The sequence below is a fragment of the Myodes glareolus genome, chromosome 6, assembly GCF_982192425.1.
Source record: "Myodes glareolus chromosome 6, mMyoGla1.1, whole genome shotgun sequence".
In the NCBI taxonomy this organism is placed as follows: Eukaryota; Metazoa; Chordata; class Mammalia; order Rodentia; family Cricetidae; genus Myodes; species Myodes glareolus.
Window position 1 is genome coordinate 82,621,250 of NC_142031.1, and position 19,209 is coordinate 82,640,458.

The following is a 19,209-nucleotide window of genomic DNA, read 5'->3' on the forward strand; positions in this document are numbered from 1 at the left end:
AGCTATAGTTAGGGTTGTGAGCTGCTGTGTGGACACTGGGAACCAAACCCAGGCCCTTTTACCTGCTGAGCCATTTAACCTGCCCCAAGGACTAAATACTTAAACACACATGCAAGTGTCGACTGAGGTTTCTGTCCTGCCCAGTTACTGCAGTCATTAAGTCCCAAAGAAATCACAGAGGTCTACATTAATTATAAACTGATTGGCCTAGTAGCTCAGGCTTCTTATTAACTCATAACTTATATTAGACCATAATTCTTGTCTATGTTAGCCACATGGTTTGGTACCTTTCTCAGTGAGGAAGTCACATCCTGTTTCTTCTGTGTCTGGGTCATGACTGCAGAGTGAAACTTCCCTCTTCCCAGAATTCTTGTTGCCCTGCCTCTACTTCCTGCCTAATCACCCTGCCTATACTTTCTGCCTGGCTACTGGCCAATCAGCATTTATTTAAAATACAAGTGACAGGGTACAGACCATTGTCCCACAGCTTGGAAGTGCCACAGAGCATGTGTGGAGGTCAGGGAACAGTTTTTGAGATCTGGATCTCTCCCTCCCGCATGGGGTCTGCAGTGGGACCCAGGTTGTCAGGCCCATGTGGCAAGTACCTTTATCTGCTGAGCCATCTTTCTGACCCACAACCTAATTTTTTTTGAGACAAGTTCTCCCACTTAACCCAAAGCTCACCCTTTTGACTTGATTGGGTTGCTACTGAGCATCTGGGATCTAACTTTCTTCACTCCTCAGTGGTGGGGTTACAGATGCGGGCTAACACATCTGGTCTCACTTATCAGTGGTGGGGTTACAGGTGTAGGCTAACACATCTGGCCTCACTCATCAGTGGTGGGGTTACAGGTGTGGGCTAACACATCTGGTCTCACTCATCAGTGGTGGGGTTACAGGTGCGGGCTAACACATCTGGCCTCACTCATCAGTGGTGGGGTTACAGGTGCGGGCTAACACATCTGGTCTCACTCATCAGTGGTGGGGTTACAGGTGCGGGCTAACACATCTGGTCTCACTCATCAGTGGTGGGGTTACAGGTGCGGGCTAACACATCTGGCTTTTGTGTGGGTGTTGGAGATCCAAACTTAGCACTTTTACCTACTGAGCCACCTCTCCAGCTTCCTTTTCAAATTTAGCATTATTTTGTGCGCACATCTGTATGTATGCCCATGCTGCAGCATGCACAGGGAGGCCAGACGATGACTTTTGGAGTCAGGTTTCACCTCCAGCCTTGACTCTGACATCGATGCTCAGCATGCACTAGTTAGCTGCCCTTGAGTCGCAGGGGTGATCCTCTTGACCTGCAGAGGCGAGTCTCCGGTCTCAATCTCCCACTTTGCCAAGGACACAGTGCAGGGAAGTACAAAGTTTGAGTCACAATGCCTGGCTTGAATCTTTCCTTAATGACTGCTGCTCAAAGCCTTTAGACATCAGTGCCACATTTGCAAGCGATAACCACGAAAGGTGATATTGTGTTTCAGGATGTGCCTTGTTCATTTTTCCTTTAGGTTGGAAACATCTGAAGGGTAAAAACTAAAGTCTTATGAAATAATAAATTTGTGTGGCACTGGGCTAAGCATTTTATATTTAATCTTCATCACCATTTTGGAAACAATTTCCATTTTCAAAGTGAGAAGACAGAGGAGGCAAACAGGTAATTCGGCCAGTCACACAGCTGAGTGGGCAGAATTCCATCAAACCCCCCCGCCCCGATTTTTTAAAACTTTATGTGTATGTGTGTGTGCCTGGCTGTATGTGGAAGAGCCCAAGAAGGTTAGGTGAGGTGCCTGATCCCAAGGAGTTACAGACAGTTGTGAGTTGCCAGGTGGGTGCTAGGAATTGAACCCCAGTTCTCTGGAAGAACGGCCAGCACTCTTAACCACTGAGCCATGTCTCCAGCCTCTAGAAGTGTGTCAGAGTGCAGATACAACTATCCTATCCGTAAGCCATGCTTTCTTCCTTGCCTTGCTGTGGTTGGTCATTCTCTAACATCCTCTAACACGGACAATGCAATTGGGAGACAGTAAATACACATTTAATGTTTGGCAACTCTTTGAAGTATTTTCAGAGCCATGATTGGACTATCACATCCCTAAAAATGATCCAATAGGTTTTTGAAGTCAGTTTCCTGTACTCTGTCCTTTGTGCCCCAACTCCTACCTCCAGCCACCAATGCACTCTATCTCCCTGGCAAGCCACAGCATGATGCATTCCCTGTGCCCCTACCCTGCTCTCAGCCCCTGTCACCGGGACCAGGTACACCACTGATGCTGTCTGTGGTGAGGTGTCACCTTGCCATGGACTTGGTGTAAGTTTGTGCACAGAGGACATGGCATGGATGGCCAGAGCAGAGACCATCCCCACAGGACAACCATGGATTCCTTCCCATCTCTTTTCTGCGAGCCTGTCTGGTTATTTGGGGCTCTTATCTGGGAAGAGGCAATTTAATCCTCCTTCTCGGAATCCTAAAGTCATTCACCCATTCCCCAGGGAGCTGGGGTAATAAAACAGAGTAAAGTTTAGTATTACTCTCTGATAAGAGACTTGTCCAAACAAGATCACACACAAAAGCCAGTCTGATCTCCAATACCCTTCGCTCTCTGCTCCCCTCCCCCGTTTCCTGCTCCTTAGATTTTTGAGAGTGTGCCATCCACTCCAGGGTTGTGCTTCAGCTCTGGCTCCCACTTTCAAGGACACACGTGTTTCCCACCACTGCCGGTCCCTCCCTGACCTCTCTACCTGAAGTAGAACACTGGCTCATTTGCATTTTGAAACCAGAGCAAAGTTCAGTACAGTGGTTGGTTCCAGTGCCCTGGAGTTGCCTGACCTGAGTTAGACAGAAGCAGAAAGCTGTAGCCTGGAGAACCCCAGAGCGTCTGGCGGAGGGTTTCCCTCTGCTCAGTTCCTGGCTGCACCACGGTGCAAACACTCAGGAGCCACCGTGGCTGTGGCCCCTCTGTTTGCTTTGGATGACCATGTAAACGCACAAATGAGAACCCTACTCTGCCCCAGCGATGAGGGCAGGGCCATGGGTTGTCATGATCTTTTAGTGTCACAGAAAATTGTCCCCCCCAGGCCTTTCTTCTGCAGAGCTGTCAGGAATGGCAATATGGGGGTGACATTGCAGCCATTTGAGAGAATCAAATGAGGGTGCACATCTTTGTCCTTTACCAGGCTGGCCGTCTCAGGCTGCAAGTTCCAATGCTAGCCCAGGCTGGCCTTCACAGGCTGCAGGCTCCCAGGCTACCCCAGGCTGCCCTTCAGAGGCTGCAGGCTCCCAGGCTACAGGGAGGACCAGAGTGCAGGTACCAGTGAAGGAAGACGAAGGAGCAACCCCCGCCACCAGAAATCATGACAGAACCCGGAGCTTCACGCAGAAGGGCCAGCTCCCTTCCCAGTCTGGTTTGCTGGATTCTAGGCCAGGGTCCAGCAAACCCTTCTCATGATGCTTCTTACACTCCACAGCATCTGAAAGGGCTTTTGTCCTCACACCCAGAGAACAAACAACAAAGGCCTGTTGTGGGGTGTAGGCTTGGAAAGGGAAACTTTTTGCCTGAGGAGTCCAGCTTTGCCTGTCGGCTTCAGCACTGATGTGGTCAAACGGATCAGGAGGAGGGTGGCTTCTGGTTCCCACACGTGTCTGCTATCACATGCCCAACACACACACACACACACACACACACACACACACACACACACACATGTACAGACTTCAACCAACTGTTTCTGCCCACACTAGAAGCTACGGTTGTAAGGGCCATGGGAAGGTGGTCACCCCTTCAGGAGATGATGTACCAGGTGCTCGGTTTTCCACGCACATCAAAGCTCACAGAGATGATATGGTTTGCTTTCCTTGGGGGCAGTGTAGGCCCAGAGTGAGCTACAACTTGGCCTGGGTCACCCCAAGCCTCACAGTGCCTACCCATGAGAACACAAGGCAGGTCTGGGGGGGGGTGGGGCGTGTAGCTCAGGCATAGAGCACTTAGCATGAGCAAGGTCCCAAGTTTTATGATTTTTAAAAAAATGTTGCAAGATCCCCGGCGGTAGTAGGCAGCAGAAATGCTGTAGGTCCCAAATGGTGGTAGCGGGCCATGTGGCGACAGACAGCGGGCCCTGGGAACAGCCAGTCCCAGGCAGAGATGGCTGCCAGTCCCAGAGCAGTGGCTGGTCCCAGGCAGAGAGACACATGGCAGGAGGGCAGGAGACAGAGACATGGATAGACACAACATGTAGAGTGAGGTTGAATATTTATTCAGGGGGTTATGGAGGGGGAAGGGAGAAGCGGGGACAGAGCGAGAGAGAGAGAGAAGAGGGAGGGAGAGAGAGAGAGAGAGAGAGAGAGAGAGAGAGAGAAAGAAGAGGAGAAAGAGACAGAGAAGGGGGAAGCGGAGAAGTGGGGAGAGAGGCAGAAGGGAAGCTGCCTCTCCAAGAGGAAGATGGAAAAGAGAGTGAGCTCAGGCCAGAAGCTGAAGATCAGCCTGCCTCAGCAGATGGGGGAGGGAGTGGGCGTGGTTTGTCTCTTAAAGAGACAGAACAACCATTACACTAAGCTCAGTCCCCAGTACCTCAGGAAAACACACAAACCACACATGAACACACAATAACATATGTATATTAAAGTGCTATAGGCAACACTGAAGAAAGATCCGCTCTCCACAAGTCTATCCCAGGGTCCCTTCAAATTCACGCCACTCAGAGTGTGTGGACAGAGTGAAACTCCAGGCCGCCCACAGAAACAGAAAACTCACTGTGGCTATGGGAGAGCAGGGTTGGGGAAGGGAGGTCTCCTCTTGCTCCACCCTCCTCTTTCATGTTCTCTGGTGACTGCCGTAATATGAAGCTGGGTGTTGGTAGAGCTTTGAGATCCGTTGGGGGAGGGGCTAGTGAGATGACTCAGTGAATTAAAGCACCTGTCATCGAGCTCGATGACCCAGGTGTGACCCACGGGACCCACATGGTGAAGGAGGTAACTGATTCTCCCCATTGCCCTTTGGCCTCCATACACACGCTATAAGCATGTATGTATCCATCCATATCGTCTTCCTTATGGTTTTATTGCTGTAGTAAACTCCATGACCAAAGGCAACTTGGGGAGAAAGAGGCTATTGCATCTTACAACATACAGTCCATCACCAAGGGGGGTTATGGCAAGACCTCAAGGCAGGAGCCAAGGCGGAGCACATGAGCACATGGAGGGGTGTTGTCTATTAGTTTGCTTCTTATGGCTTGCTCAACCTGCTTTCTTACACACGCACACACATACATATGTACACATATACATTCATGCACACACATAATGGCTAAAATGTAATTTAAACAATTTTGTGGGACTGAAAAGATGGCTTAATGGTTAAGGGCCTAGGTTCGATTCCTAGCACCCACATGGTGGCTTACAACAGTCTGTAACTCTAGTAAAATTGGATCCAACATTGTCTTCTGGACTTGAGGGCATTTGGACTTGCCAAATGTGGTAGTTTGTTATTTAGTAGTCATTTTATCAGACCTCATAAATAAATAGGATAGCCCAACTCATTTCCTGTGCACACTGTTACTAGGACACTCAGCTCTCAGTGGTAGTGATTAGTGTGTCCTGGCGTCTTCACAGACGCCTGACCTGGCATCTGTTCCAAAATCATAGGCTATCTTTGCGCTGTGTGGGGAAAAAAAAATCACAGACCTGAGGGAGTTGGGAAATCAAAGTATTGTTCCTGGTTCTGCCTGACTGACCAGTTCTCCCTGGGGTAAGTAAGACAGCCCCTCTCACCAGGCCTCCATTTCCTTGTTTGTGAACACTCTGAGCCTCCCAAACCTGCCTGGTGTGGAATCATCTGGCTAAACACACAGAGTCCTGGGCGGGGTGGAGGGGCGGGGTGAGGTAGGGGATGTGATGGGTAGAATCTGGGTTGGTTTGGTTTGGTTTAGACTTTGGAGACAGATTCTCGTAACTTACTATGTTACGAGATGATCTTGAACTCACAATATTTCTGCCTCAGTGACCCCCCTAACTCCTCCAACCCCCCCAACCCTCCCCCCCCACCAAGCACTGGGGTCACAAGCATCTGCCCATGTCTGATGTGGAGTCTCCACAGTTTCTCTTTCACTTTGGCACTGGGGACTCACTGGATCTAGGGCTACAAGCTTGCCAGGGCAAACACGCTGCCAACCATTCTAGGTGGGCCTTTAGCTTAACACCTACCCACCTGAGCAATCTGAGGATTGTAGGCCCACACCACCAGGCCAGGGTGGAGTCTGTATCTTTAAACCAAGCAGCCCAGAGGATTCTTATCTGACATGTTTGGAAGCCGTGAACACCAGATGGTTGCTAAGGGCTCAGACTATGCTACGATCTGTAATTTATAAAAATAGTCTTCTAGAAAAAAACAAACCATGTAGCTGGGAAATGGTTCTGACACAATGTCTCCTAGGACCCTCGGCTTTTATGACACATGAGGTGCACACTTTACGATGCCCTTGTAAAAATGGAAACCTAGCCCAGGTCATCGTTCCGAAGTGGTTTGGGCTGGAATTTTGCCAGGGCCCAGCCCTCCCCACACCTGCACACAGAGGTGGAAATTCTTTGGGGCCTCAGTGGCTGTTAACTCTGCGGTCCTTTGCACTCAGTGAGGCTTTCCGTAGGACTGTGGCTTGCGCCTGCTTTCCTCCTTTAGACTTGGATTTTTTCCTTAGTACCATCTAATCTACCCAGTCTTCCATCTCTGTGCTATTAGTCACGCGTCTGGTTCCTGCTGCATCCTCAGCGCTCGTGTAAGAACAGAGTAGAAGCTCACTAAGCATTTGTGGCTTCAAGGGAGGAGATACTTGGCTGGATGAACCGAGGGTGAGCCAGTGAAATGACTTCTGGGGAAGCTCCTGGTGTCTGGTCCATGGGAACAGCCACGGCAACCCCAAGCCAGGGACCAGCCTGTCACATTGCCTCCTTACCTCCTGGCTCACATCTGTGGTAATGGCTGCATACTGTACCCATGCCTCTGGTCTCCTCAGGTGCCTGCACTCATATGCAAAGTACACCCCCCTCCACAATTAAAAATAATAATAGACAAAGAAGGTATAAAAAATAATAATAAACCAGGAGAGATGACTCAGCAGTTAAGAGCACTGGACCTGGCTTCCATTCCCAGCACCCACATGGCACCTCACAACTGTCTGTAACTCCAGTTCCAGAGGATCCGACACCCTCACACAGACATACATGCAGGCAAAACACCAATGTGCTTAAAAAACAAAACAAAAGAAACAACAACAACAAAACCCAGTGTGGTGGTGCATGCCAATAATCACAGCACTTGAGAGTTGGCACCAGGAGAATTGATAATTCAAGGCCGGCCTGAGCTACACAGGAATTTTGAGGCCAGCCTGGGTTACATGAGACCATGAGACCATGTCCTTTTCCCTTTTCTCTCTCCTTTTTTTTTCTTTTTCTTTTTTTGAAACAGGGTTTCTCTGTAACTTTGGAGCCTGCCCTGGAACTCGCTCTGTAGATCAGGCTGGGCTTGAACTCACAGAGATCTGCCTGCCTCAACCTCCCAAGGGCCCAAACTAAAGGCTTGTGTCACCATGGCCAGCAAAGATATTGATTTAAAAATAGAGGGAACTGGACGCATACAGCAGGTTAAAATACTTACCTTCTATCTGTGGGGCAGATCCCTGAAACTGAAGAATCAATAAATCAAATAAAACACGGAGAAATTGCCATTGGGATCCACCTCTCACCTAGAGGCACAAAAAGTGACCAACAGGAGTAGGGAAGAGATGGAATTAAGCAGGAATCTTTAATCAGAAAACTAGCTTTTTGGCTTCTTCATCATCATTGGCCTAATGCTTGATGTAGGTGTCATGTGAGTTGGGGGAGTGTTACACATGCTCACCGCGGGAAGGTAACGGAAATTCAGTGCTCTGGCCCTGGGAACAACCAGCAGTAAAGGCTATCATAGCGTAGCAAGTGCTTTTTAACTTCTCGATTTATTTAATTTGCCCACCACCCATGAAAACAAAAATGTGCTGCTTCTGAAGTCAGTAAATAGTTCACATACTATATATGATCAGATCAAACCAAAACCCAAGCCGGGAGGTGGAGGATGGGGTGCATGCCACCCTTCTAGAGGACCTAGGTTTGGTTCCCAGCACCATGGGCAGCTCACAGTGTCTGTAACTCTAGGCCTCCAGCCCCAGGGCATCTGATGTCCTTTTCTGGTCTCCTTGGTACCAAGTACACATTTGATACACATCTGTTCAGGCAAATACTACTACTCCCAAAATTAAAATAAGTAATTTTAAACTAACAACAATAAAGTAACAAAGTGATGCACTTTTTATGGACGTGGTGATGCACGTCCATAATCCCAACACTTGGGAGGTGGAGACAGGAAGATCAGAAAATGGAGGTCATCCTTTGCCACAGAGTGAGTATCAGGTGAGCCTGGGCTACCTGAGATCTGTTTCAACAACAAGGGGAGGGGGGTGGAGATGTAGTTCAGCCGGTAGTGAGTGAGTGAATACACTCACTTGGAAGCCCAAAGACACAAGGTCCCCTTCTCTATCACTCTCTGCATATTCCTTTGAGGCACAGTTACTGCCAACCACGCTGGAAACCAGCAAGCCCCAGCAGGTTGGTGCAGTGAAGCCAGACTTGCCGTGTGGGTGCCGGGATTTGAACTCTCCACCCTTACGATTACAGAGCACGTGCACTTAGCTGCTGCACCAGCTCTCTGGCCCCGTCTCCCCGCTTTCCATGCTATTTTTAGTTTTGATGTCAGCTCCTCTTGTACTTTTTACAAGCATTTTTTTCCCTTTCCTTTTCCAAGGCATCTGAGTTTTCCTTTGATAAACCTGGGATGTGAGTTGTGCTAATATTAGCCTGCTTTAGAGATGAGAAGATTGAAGCACAGGATGATGGATCACATGTGAATTATGACTGCTGCGTGATTGGCCCAGACACGCCAACACCTGTGACTAGAGAGAGACCCAGGGTTGGCCCTGAGTCGACATTTTTCCCTGCTTTTTTCTTCTTGCCTGTGTTTTTATCTTATCTTTAGAAAGTAGAATTAACTTGCTTCCCTTTTACTGTTTACTTACGCACCCTAGGCTGACCCCAAACTCACTTGTGGTCAAGAATGACCTTAGCTCCTGATCCTCCCAAGTCTCCCTCCCCAGTGCTGGGATCACAGGCGAGGGCCTCCGTTCCCATCCCAGCCGCCGCTCTTATACAGTGAACAGTTTGAACTGTTAGAGGAAATATGCCCAGCGAAAGGAACTCATCTAAAAAGAAACAAGAAAGCACTGGAGGGGGAGTGAGGGTCCACAAGGGAGAAAGGGAAAGGGACCGCAGAGGAGGCCCAGGAACCGCTATGGAAGCACAATGTCACCCCTGGGTGGGCGCCGAGAGGAGGCTGTAGGACGAAGCATGAAAATTAAGCACCATCCCTGTGGCTCTTAGTTATCCCGGAAACAGCCAGGGCCCATCTGAACAAGTGGGAAGCTGGGAAATGTGGTGCCAAGGTACTTCTGTCTTCACTCTGTCTTCCCCCTCTCCTTGTGCTTGCCTTCCTTCCTTCCTTCCTCCCTCCCTCCCTCTCTCCCTCCCTCCCTTCCTTCCTTCCTTTCTGCCTGCCTCCCTCCCTCACTTCCTCCCTCACTTCCTTCCTTCTTCCTTCCTCCTTCTTCCCTCCTTCCCTCCCTCCTTCCTTCCCTACCTCCCTCTGTTTCTTTTTCTGTTTTGTTTCTTGTTTTTGTTTTGTTGGTTTTTTTGTTTGTTTGTTTTGTTTTGTTTTTTGAGATAGGGTTTCTCTATGTAGACTTGGCTCTCCTGGAACTCACTCTGTAGACCAGGCTGGTCTTGAACTCACAGAGATCTACCGGCCTCTGTCTTCCTGAGTGCTGGGATTAAAGGTGTACGCCACCACAGCCTGGCTCACTTGCCTTTCTCACATGCCCAATGCCCTAGGTCCTAGTATTCTGCCATCCTTCATCCCGTTCTAGTTAATTGTATCATCTACAAAACAGGCTCAAAGATGTAGCCGGCAGGTAATAGGTGTTCAGCAAATGCAGGCTCCCCCACTTTGCCCTCTGGAAAGGCTCTGCTCTCGCTGAGTCTCCCTAAGTCCAAGTGGGAATTTGAGTCATCTCTCCGCTCCCATGTGTATGGGCTAGGATGCGTCATTAAATAAAACGTGTGACTAGACCTTGGAGAATAAATAACTCACAGCCTGTTTTTATTTTTCAAATATTTATTTATTATTTGTGTGTGTGTGTGTGTGTGTACACGTGTGTGCACACACAAATATATGGCTATGGGTACTGTGCTGATTTTTCTTTTTTTTCTTTTTGATCATCAGGAGTGGAAGTGCTGATTTTTCTTAGCTTAAATTAGCTTGGATTTCAGTAGAGGAGAAGTGTGAGACTTTGACATTTGTGACTGGCTGTGTGTGTGTTCTGAGAAATACACTTTGACATTTGTGACCGGCTATGTCTGTGTTCTGAGTTTTCTTGTGTATGCAATCAGCATCTGTCGATGGCGACAGTGAGGGGCGGGTACAGGTTCTCACTCTGTGGCCCTAGTTGGCCTGGAACTCATGATGTAGACTAGACTAGTCTTGAACTCACAGAGATCCACCTGCCTCTCCTCCTGAGTGCTGGGATCCAAGGCGTGCACCACCACGTCAGGCCTTCACGCTCACTTTGAGGAGTACGATCTGCTTTTCTTGCCTCTTTGAGAGCCATCTCTGCTTGACTTTTGAGAAACCATTGTCTCTGTCATCAGCAGATCTGCAGACACTCGACAAACTCTGGTTCCTTGACAACTGGTTTGCCGAGGCGCAAGGCCCATCTCATGTGCCAGATAGCTCCATTTCTTCACCATCAGAGGCATGTAGGTCTAGCTGAGAAATGCCTTCGAGATTGGGGACAAGGTGAGCGAGGAGAGCACCTCCTGGAGCTACTGCCCCTGAAGCTGCAGTCCAGCGTCCCAGTCACTTGCCCTGTGCCCACCAAGCACTTGGACTGTGATTGCTCCAATGAAATACACACAGGATTTCAAAGACTCAGTGATTTAAGAAAAAGAACACACAACATTTATTAACAATGTTTTAAAGCTGGCCATGGTAGTCCATGCCTGTGATTCCAGCAATGGACAGATGAAGGCAGAAGAATCAGGAATTCAAAGTCATCCCTGCTTTATAACAAATTTAAGGCTATCCTGGACCACATGAGACCCTGTCTCAGAAAACCAAAATAATAATAGCAATAATAATTGTAGCATGACGGGGGCCGGCTTGTTGGGGCTTCTGTCCCGCCCGGTACCCCAACAGCTGGCAAATCCCAAAGAGAAATTACACACAGGACTCCATAAGGTTATAAACTGATTGGCTCATTAGGTCAGGCTTCTTGTTAACTCTTATAACTTATATTAACCCATTATTCTCATCTATGTTAGCCATAATGGCTCAGTACCTTTTCCAGCGGGGGCAGCTTACATGTTGCTTCTTCAGTGATCTGCGCAGGAGTGCCGGAGGGACCTTCCTCCTCCATAACCTTATTCTATTCTCTTTGCCCCGCCTCTACTTCCTGTCTGGTTGATCCGCCTATACTGCCTGCCTGGCCAATCAGCGTTTTATTAAAATACATGATTGACAGAATACAGATAATTCTCCCGCACCAAATAATGATAATACTATTTAAAAATTTAGTTATATACTGATATATACCATTATGTTCTGGCAATATTTTTTACACTGGGGCTATATAAAGCTATTAAAATTAATTTTTGCACTGGGTAGCTCAGTGAGTGAAATACTTGCTGGGTAATCATGAGGACCTGAGTTTAGATCTCCATGCCAAAGCTGGGCGTGGTCAGACTCTTGCAACCCCAGGACTGGTGGAGAGGAGACAGGTGATCCTGGAGACCACTGACCAGCCAGCCTATCCTAACCAGTGAGCTCCAGGTTCCCAGAGAGAGCCTGTTACAAAACAAACAAATAAGACAAAACAACAAAGAAAAAAGAGGAGGAGAGTGAGAGAGGAAGATGCTTGACACTGACCTCTGGCCTCTAACCTCCCATTGCACATCAGGAAAGCACATCTGCATATATGTGCTCACACATACAGCCCCCGCATCTGCACATACACACACACACACACACACACACACACACACACACACACACACACATACAGTCCCCACCTCTGTACATATGTGCACACAGAAGAAGACCCCCACATCTGCACATACATGCACACACATACATCTCCCACATATGTATGTGCACACACATATGGCTTCCCCACACTTAATTTCACTTTTGTCTTTTTCAAGAAGATTTTTTATTTATTTTATTATTCTATTTATGTGTTTCTATGTATATAAGCTCAAGCACTGTGCAGTGCCCTGGGAGGCCAGAAGGGAGTAACAGATTTCTTAGCTCTGGAGTTCTAGGCCTTTGTGAGTCATCTGGTATATGTACTGGATTTGAACTCCTCTTAACCTAGCCACCAAGCCACCTCTCCAGCCCATTTTCTTTTTAGCATGTGGCTTCTAGGAAGTTGAAAGTGATCTATATATTCACATCCTAATGTTTAGACAGTAATGTCAGTCTGAAGGGCTGAGTGGCACGTGACCAGAACATTGATTGAAGGTGTTACTATACACTCGTATAAACATGGGTGGTGAGCCTGCCTTCACATAGAGCCAGGCTCAGATATGAACCAAATCACCATCACATTCAGGATGAGTTCAGAGAGAAAAGGGCATGCCCACTGTTATAACTGGTTTTCCTAATTCTCCACAATTTGCTCTGAACTTCTGACTTTTGGTTCAGGCTAGATGATAACAGGGTTTAACACAGTAGGTCTATTTTGTGGAGAGAAAGTCCCAATCTGTGAGAGTAACAGAAGACGTTTCTAGAAGGTTAGGGCTTAGTCATTGCTCCTGTCATTGGCTTTTGGTTGTTCTTTTCTTTGAATTCCAGCAGGCACTGGTGGAGGGACTGGAGAATTACATTATAAATGAGGGAAGCCCATCAAGTTGTTTAAAAACATCATCTTGAGGTTTGATAAGTAGAAATTATTTTACTTTCTTACTATATCCGTTAGAATTTTCTAATCCCCACTCCCTTATTTCTCTTTGTCCTCTCTCCAGACAGGGTCTTGCTATGCAGCCCAGACTGGTCTTGAATTATTGACTCTCCTGCTTTTGCCTCCTGGGTGCTGGCATTACAGACATGTGCTGCAAAAGATAGTGTATGTGGCATTGGGGGTTGAACTCAGGACATTCTGCATAGTGGGCAACATTCCCACTTAAATAGAATCCTACAGAAGTCTTATAAATTTCTAACTGTAAATTAAACAGCCACCAAACCCGCCTATAAAAATGTGTGGTAGTCAGGCATGGTGGCATAGGCCTTTACTCCCAGCATGAGGGAGACAGAGACAAGAGCTTCAGGTCAGCCTGATCTACATAGTAGGTTCTAGGCCTGGTGTGGGAGAATTGTCTGTATTCTGTCAATCATGTTTTAAATAAACGCTGATTGGCCAGGCAGGAAGTATAGGTGGGTCAACTAGACAGGAAGTAGAGGCGGGGTGATGAGAACAGGAGAATTCTGGGAAGGAGGAAACCCATTCCTCCCAGTCCTGCCCAGATCACCGAAGAAGCAGGATGTGACCTGCCCTGCTGAGAAAGATAGCGAGCCATGTGGCTAACATAGATAAGAATAATGCATTAATATAAGTGATAAGAGCTGATAAAAGCCTGAGCTAATGGGCCAATCAGTTTATAACCTATTGTAGACTCTCTGTGTGATTTCCTCTGGGACTAAACAGCTGGGGTACTGGGCAAGACATAAACCCCAACAATCTGGCCCTCATATTACATAGACCGACGTAATTTATGTAGTATATTCTAGGCCAGCCTGATCTATATAGTAAGTTCCAGGACAGCCAGGACTATACAGTAAGGCCATGTCTCTAAAAATAATAACAATAATATATTATTAATGGGTACATATATGAGTAAGTAAGTAATGCAATGTAGCGAGGCAAGAACTTTTAAATTCATCAGATGAGAAGGCCAACCCAGAATCTGAACTACAAGGAAGTCTGAGCCCTGTTATAATCTCACAGAGACCCTCCCTGCAAACATGAAGTGCTGGGTTTCCTGTAAGCCCACCCTCTTTCCCCACAACTTTCTTTCTCCAGTTTTTTTCTTTCTTTTAAGTTTATAGGTGGGTGGAAGGAACATTATGTTCTCAACCATCTCTTTTCTTTAAAATCTCATGCACACGCTGGTCTATAATTACCAGCTATACGTAGATAACTCCTACAAGAATCCTGCGAGCTCTCCTCTGAGTTCCAGGCTGGTACAGTCAGCTGCCCATGTTTCGTCCACTCCCAGAGTTCTCAAATGCACCCTGAGCTTAACAAATGCAAATAGAAGCCATAGCTCTCAGCTTAGAGCTGTAGCTCTTCTATTCTTCCCAGGAAAAAAATGAAACCAACCAAGCCATGTGGTGTGCCTTCCCCCGCCACTCCTCTGCCACGCCCCTGCACCAGTTACCCACAGAGACCCTCTTAGAACGCCAGAGTTAGTGTATTATTCTAAGTGAGGACATTGGGGTTTATGGGTGTACATCAAAGCCTTCTCCACACTTCCTTCATCTGAAAGTGGACACATCTGGGGACTGGGGTATCTAGTCATTCCTCTTCACGGCAACTTTTACTGTCAAGAAAGACACCAAGAGTAAGTCTATGTAAATCTCCTCTACTGATGGAGGAGGGTTATCTGTCTATTGTGTTATTTTCATTGGTCAATAAAGAGACTGCCTTGGCCCTTTGATAGGACAGAAAATTAGGTAGGCGGAGTAAACAGAACAGAATGCTGGGAAGAGGGCTATGAGGCAGACGCCATGGAGGCAGCCACCAGGTCAGACATGCTGAATCTTTTCCGGTAAGCCACCACCTCGTGGTGCTACAGATTATTAGAAATGGGTTAATATCAAGATATGAGAGTTAGTCAGTAACTAACTCTCTAGAGATAATGGGCCAGGCAGTGCTTAAATGAATACAATTTGTGTGTTGTTATTTCTGGGACTAAGCTAGCCATGCAGGAGCCGGGTGAGGCGAAAAGCAGGCCTGCCTATAGCCCCTCACTACATATGGCGCCAACGTGGATAACTGAATCCACAGAAAGCTTGAGAAAGCTTGGGAACGAATAGAGTAAAGCATGTTTTCTTGGTAGCAGCAATTTCTCAGGTCTGCTCTGTTTGCTAGAGCAAGCAAGCACTCTCATCTAAGGGAGGCTTCCTGACTCAGCTTTAGCTGCAAAACTTTGTAGCTCATTAAGAGGTCCTGCCACGAAACACTTAAACGGTGTTGGTGAAAAACTGAACGCATGCTTTTCGGTTTTCAGCCGTAGCAGGAAAAAAAGCTGCGCTGTTTTAAAATGCCGGCTTTCTGAACCGTCCTGCCAGGGCAAACTCTGACTCTTTCAGGCAGGCAGTCTGACTGAGACTGGTCTGTGAGCAGAATGCTGCAGCTTGCTTGCTGACAAGGACCTTGAAACGCCATAGAGTTGTGGCAGTGAACACAGCTCTGGCTGGTACCTCTACCATGAGTCTGGAAAGCTAAGAAATGGACTGGGTCTAGCCATCAAAGCCACGGTTTTAGACTCATGTGGTCAGAAAAAGAGATATACAGTAAAAAAAGAGTCAAAGAGGAAGTAAAGCCTCTAAATGGTTTACTATGAGTTAAAAATATATGTAGGCTAAAGGTTAAAGTTCTTAGGGTAAAAAAGGAAGAAAGAGAGTAATTGGGTGTGGTGGTATACACCTTTAATCCCAAAACAAGGGAGGCAGAGGTAGACTGACCTCTGTGACCTCAAGGTGTGGTGGTACACACCTTTAATCCAGTGCCTGGGAGGCAGAGACAGACAGATCTCTGTGAGTTCAAGGTGTAGTAGCATACACCTTTGAGCCCAGCACTTGGGAGGCAGAGACAGGCAGATCTCTGTGAGTTCAAGGACAGCCTGGTCTACAGAGTTATTCCAGGACAAAGATATACAGAGAACCTGTGTCAAAAAGTAAAAGTAAAAATAAAAGAAATAGAGGTTAAAAATAAAGCTGCACAAAGATGGAAAAGACACAGAGAATCGTGATACTGTATGCTATTATGCTCTCTTTGAATTGTTTGAATCCTGAGGAAGGAGCAACAGCTGTTAAAAGATATTTGTTTATAAATGCTGCTGAACTAATCCAAGACAGATATTTTGAAAATACCTTGACTTCAGAATTTGGATCTAAGGATATGATACTTTGGAAAGGAGGTTCTTCTTTTGTTTTCACAGAGAATGAGACCCTGTGGATTGCTTCTATCCCAATATGGTATGATAGACCACGCCCTCCTGAAAGGTTTCTGTGAACACCCTCAAAAAATTACTTCACTCAACTGCCGACTGAGATGAACCTGGCAGACAGGTTATACCATGAAAGACCTGATTAACTGCGCCCCTATACAGCAGGAAGAAGTTTGGAGAGAAATAACTACGTCCATATTCCCAAATATTGCTTATAAATGTTCTTTTACCTTTAAAGGGGGATAGGATATAGATATGAATAATTTGCTTTGTTATGGATTTTAAGGTCAATTTTGTTATATGTATATATGTTTTGATCTTGATTAAGGTATTGTGATTGTGTAGTTTATTTAAAAATGCAATGTATAATTAAAAATATAGGTTGTTAATGGATAATACTAGCTTGTAGTAATGTTAGTCTGATTTTCTAGAAGTGCATAGATATATTTCAGATAGACATTCAAAGACTACAGAACATGGCATTTAATGTTTTAATAACTTAGGACTTTTCATGACAATGAGACACGTCTGCTCCTGGCAGCATCAATCTACTTCAAGAGGAAGATGGGCATGGAAGAGGCTCCTTATGGAGTTGGTTAGCCATTTGGGCAAGAAACTGCTCTTGCCTGGACTGTTGAATAAACTGGACACAGAGAACCCGCAGAGAGAGGACTGCTGAACTTGCCTAAAGGTGAGATGATCTTTCAGGGTTCCTGATTCATGAAAGAGTCTGCGAGACTTTCTGCAGGACACAGCAGATAGTGACTGAATTGCCTTTGAAATTTTCTGCTTCATGGAAATGTCTCTGGATATTATGGGCCTGAAGGCCGAAGATGGGTGCCCCAACGATACAGATGAACTTTGGGTGACTGTCCAGGCAGCGAGATGTCTCTGTCATTTCTAGAGTTTTGGAAATTGCTTACTTCTTGTTTACTTAGGTAATATATCCTTCTGGAGTCTTTGATGGAGTTAAAGAATGGATAGTCGTAGTTATAGTTTTCCATTATTATGATAAAGATATAGTTATGAATATTGTGACTGTAATTCTTGCTTGATAACTGTTTTGTTATGTGTAATTTTACTATGTTAAAATGAAAGTCTTTCTTTTTTGTTTAAACAGAAAAAGGGGAAATGATGGAGGAGGGTTATCTGTCTATTGTGTTATTTTCATTGGTCAATAAAGAGACTGCTTTGGCCCTTTGATAGGACAGAAAATTAGGTAGGCGGAGTAAACAGAACAGAATGCTGGGAAGAGGGCTATGAGGCAGACGCCATGGAGGCAGCCACCAGGTCAGACATGCTGAATCTTTTCCGGTAAGCCACCACCTCGTGGTGCTACAGATTATTAGAAATGGGTTAATATCAAGATATGAGAGTTAGTCAGTAACTAACTCTCTAGAGATAATGGGCCAGGCAGTGCTTAAATGAATACAATTTGTGTGTTGTTATTTCTGGGACTAAGCTAGCCATGCAGGAGCCGGGTGAGGCGAAAAGCAGGCCTGCCTATAGCCCCTCACTACACTCTACACAGAGTGTTATGGCTGCTGAAGAATTTTGAAAGACGGCTAACGTACAAGAATACCCACAAACTTTCTTACCTTTCACTCATTTGTCTGGAAATTCATTTAGTCCCATAGACGCTTCTAACTTCCACGCTTTCTCCCTTCCTTGCAATGTTAGGTGTGCAATTTTCTGATTTTTAAAATTTTAATAGTTATCTATTTATGTGTTTGGATGTTTTGCCTGCAAATGTGTCTGTGCACCATGTGTGTGCCTGGTTCTAGCAGAGGCCGGAAGAGGGCATCAAATTCCCTGGAACTGAGTGTGCCGTACAGATTCTGGGAATTGAACCCAGGACCTCTGGAAGAATAGCCAGTGATCTTAACCACTGAATCATCTCTCCAGCACCGACTTAAATAGTATCTTCCCACATAACCCAGGCTGGCCTCAAATTCTTTCTTCTTAAGACATTTTTCTTAGGCCAGGCGGTGGTGGCACATACCTTTGATCCTAGCACTCAGAAAGCAGAGGAAGGAGGATTTCTGTGAGTTTGAGGACATCCTGATCTATAGAGTGAGTCCCAGGACACAGGGAAACTTCATCTTGAAAAACCAAACAACAACAACAACAAAGCAAAATCCCAAAGGAACCCCCTCTCCAAAACAAAAACAAAACAAAACAAAAAACCCAACCAATCAACCAACCAACCAAACAAACAAAAAAATATAAAAGGAAAATGTATCTTGGTTTTCTGGCAGCCCAGACTTGAATAATCACACAGAAACTATTTTAATTACAACACTGTTTGGCCAATAACTTAGGTGTATTCCTAGTTAGCTCTTACATCTTAAACTTACCCATTTCTATTAATCTGTGTATCACCATGAGGTCGTGGCCTACCGGTAAGATTCCAGCGTTTTTTTCCTTCAGCAGCTACATGACCTCTGTCTGACTCTGCCTTCTTTCTCCCTGCATTTGATTTAGTTTTTCCTACCTAGCTATGTTCTACCCTGCCATAGGTCAAAGCAGCTTCTTTATTAATGAATAATAATAAAACATATTCACAGCATACAGAGAGGAATCCCACAGCAACAACAACAACAACAAAAAATAACCATTTTTTCACAGTTGGGCACCTTTATTCCCAGCACTTGGGAGGCCCAGCAGGCAGATCTCTGTGAGTTGAGTACATAGCCTGGTCTACACAGGCAAGTTCCAGAACTGCCAGGGATACATGACAGAATCCTCAAAACAAATGTGTTTTTAAGATTTATTTTATTGTTATTTGTACGAGGACCTGCATGCGCACCTTGTGTATGCCTGGTGCCCAGAAAATCGGAAGGCAGAGT

General features: G+C 46.1%; 2 long non-coding RNA genes across 2 annotated transcripts in view; one reads left to right on the plus strand and one right to left on the minus strand.

The window, feature by feature from the left end:
* The window catches only part of LOC148121875 (uncharacterized), a 28,623-nt gene extending 23,748 nt beyond the window's left edge, over nt 1–4,875 (minus strand). Inside the window, exon 1 of the long non-coding RNA XR_015738141.1 lies at nt 4,752–4,875. This is a non-coding gene — a long non-coding RNA (uncharacterized LOC148121875). The remainder of the gene's footprint in view (nt 1–4,751) is intronic.
* An 11,802-nt stretch (nt 4,876–16,677) lies between these two features.
* LOC125388291 (uncharacterized) overlaps nt 16,678–19,209 on the plus strand; it is a 334,710-nt gene continuing 332,178 nt past the window's right edge. The window contains exon 1 of the long non-coding RNA XR_015738143.1: nt 16,678–17,674. This is a non-coding gene — a long non-coding RNA (uncharacterized LOC125388291). The remainder of the gene's footprint in view (nt 17,675–19,209) is intronic.